The sequence below is a fragment of the Octodon degus genome, unplaced genomic scaffold (assembly GCF_000260255.1).
Source record: "Octodon degus isolate 3935 unplaced genomic scaffold, OctDeg1.0 scaffold00056, whole genome shotgun sequence".
NCBI classification, from domain to species: domain Eukaryota; kingdom Metazoa; phylum Chordata; class Mammalia; order Rodentia; family Octodontidae; genus Octodon; species Octodon degus.
Window position 1 is genome coordinate 9126654 of NW_004524632.1, and position 2730 is coordinate 9129383.

The following is a 2730-nucleotide window of genomic DNA, read 5'->3' on the forward strand; positions in this document are numbered from 1 at the left end:
CAGTCGGGGAGCCCCAGGATCCTAGCGCTGCACCTCTCCTCTCCTTCTTCTCCTTCGGCTCCTCCTCTGGCTGCCTTAAATATCCTCTCTCTGACAGACAGACAGACAGACAGACAGACACACACACACACACACACACACACACACACAATCTTTGGCATTTGGGAAGCCTCCTCTGTGACCGATTGTACTAGGCTCAGAGAACCCAAAGCTTCTGAGTCCATGGCTGGGGAGGAACCTGTGCAGAGAGAGAGGGATCAAGCTGGAGGTGAGGTCAGAAAGCTGGGGTGCAGCTAGGTGGAGAAGGGCATGAAGATCCCTTCTGCTCCTCCACCTCTCCTGGACCCTCCGCTCGCTTCCCAAAGACCCCTCTCCTGTGCCCTTTATTGAAAGCCCTGGCTCAGAGTCCCCCTTCCCCATCTCTCTGGCATTTCCTGTGTACATGGAGGGGGTTCCTGAGCCCCTTCCCTTCCAGGAACAGTGGCCTCTTCTAAGAGGGAACTGAGGATGGGGACAGAGGAGCTGGGACCCCAGCACATCACCAGGCACCTCAATAAAGTCCCTTTTGTGAACGTGCTGATCTCGTGCTGATCTCCCTCTTCGTTTGCATGGACACTTGTGGCCTGGCAGTGGGGAAGCAGGAACCGCAGGGGCGTGGTGCATTTCTGCCACCTCCCTAAGCGGGGTGCTGCCCCATATACACGCAGCTTCCTCTCTCCCTGCCCCTGCACCAGACCCTAATGGCTCTGGAAGCCAGAGCCTCTGAATTATTGATGATGAAACCAGAAGGCCTGAAAGAGGCCCAGTGGGGAACAAGGAGAGAGGGCGGGCCTAGGACCCAGGAGGGAGCCTGGGGTTTGGGAGTGTTATGGGGGAGCCCATGGGAGCTCAAATTGGAACCCAAGATATGAACCATTGAACCAGGGCTCCGCCCAGCCATTCCTTGTCCCAGAGGTGTGCAGCTGAGCCGTTCAGCTGTCTGATCCTGACACAGCCTGATTCTCAGTGGGAGGTGGGAGCGGAAAGCAGCCAGGAATGAGCGCTTTGCTTGTCACCCAGCTCAAGAGGTCCTGGGGCCAAGGATTAATGCTCCACCAGTTCCCCCGGCATCCTCCAGAGCTGAGTGAAGGAAGATGGGGGGCACAGGGTAAACAGGGTACGTGCCTCAGGGACTCACCTTCCCTGTGGCAACCCAGTGGGGACCCCAGTCAAAACTCAGTAGGAGGAAGATGCCAGAAACTGGATACCAGCTTCAGGCTCGGCCCGTCGCAGGAGCCACGAGCAGCAGTCCTTCAGCTGCTGGGACCTTCAGCACCTGGCTACTGCTTATCTATCCATGGGGCAGGCAGGATGGTGCTGGGGATCACAGGGTCTGGCTCTGAGATGTCATTCATCCTGTCGAGGCCCCTGAACACTACCTGGACACTGCCTGCAGCTGCCCTCTAGCCTGGGACAGATGAAGAAGAGTGTGTCCTTTGGGGGCCCAGAGCCACCATGTTCCAGACATTAAAGAAATAGGGCCATCCTACAAAGCCTCACCCTCTACAAAAGGAATGGACAGAGGAGCTCACCCTGGAGTTGCGGGTTTAGGGCCAAAACCACACTGGGTGTCAGGAAGGCCCAGCAAGCCCGGGACCCAAAGCCACGTGGGAATGGGGCAAGGAAGCAGTGGAGAGAGCAGGATGGGCAGGGGTGCAGCTGAAATGGAAGACCACCCGACCCAGAGATGGGTCCTCCTCACCAGCCTGCCCCAGAGGGAGGTGCTGAGCCTGCTTCCGGCAAGCCTGGGCTTGGGAGACAGGACTCCCTTTCCTGCCCGTCCTTCCTCCCGCCCCTCCCCTGGGGGGTCAACAATACCGTCATCCTGCCTCTGGGAGCCCCATGGCCTGTCCCCCTTGACAGCCATCCCTGGGGAGGATGAGGTCCCCAGCGGAACGTGAGGAAGACAGAACAGCCCAGGGACGCTCGAGTGAGGAAGGGTGGAGTCTTCCCTTCCTGTTTGGGGCCCCCACACCAAAACCAGCTGGTGACTCCCCCTCCCCAGCTGGGACCCGCCCAGCCGCGCTCCCAGACCCCTCCGTGTGGCCACCTGGGGCCCCTCCCCGCAGTCTTCCCAGGTGGATCCCGCCCACGTGAACAAGAAGCTGAAAATGTTCCCTCGGAAGTTGTGGGAGGCGAGGCGGCTCTTTCCCCTTCCCTGTCCTGAGATGAGGCTGGGAAGAGGGGCAAATGCCTCAGAAAGGACCCCTTCCCCCCATGGAAAGGAGCCGGGCTAGGTCAGGAAGTGAAGCCCAGGGCCCCTTTGCAAGGCTGCAGGGTGACAGTGGGTGGAACATGGGGTCGGGCCGAGGCGGGGACGCATCCCAGCACGGCCCTGGAAGTCTGTGGGCGCCCGCTCGCCTGCTGCCCTCGCTGAGCGGCAAGGAAGGCTGAGCCCACAGGTGCTCCCCGCAGCCGGATCCCAGGGCCTGGAGAGGACTGAACCCTGCCCGGCCTGGGCTGCCTCCGGAGGGGTGTCAGTGTATCAAGGCCGGTGCCCCGAAGTGGGGACCCTCTGCGTGAAGTCATAACGGGCGAGGGTGGGCAGAGTCCTGGTCACCATGGTCCTGTACCCAAAGCTCAGACTAGGCCCGAGGCGGTCCCCCGCGAGCAGGCTCCGGGCCCTGCAGACTGAGGCAGGTGACAAGCTATGGCGCCGCAGCGTGGGACTTGGGAGAGAAGAAGCCCGGG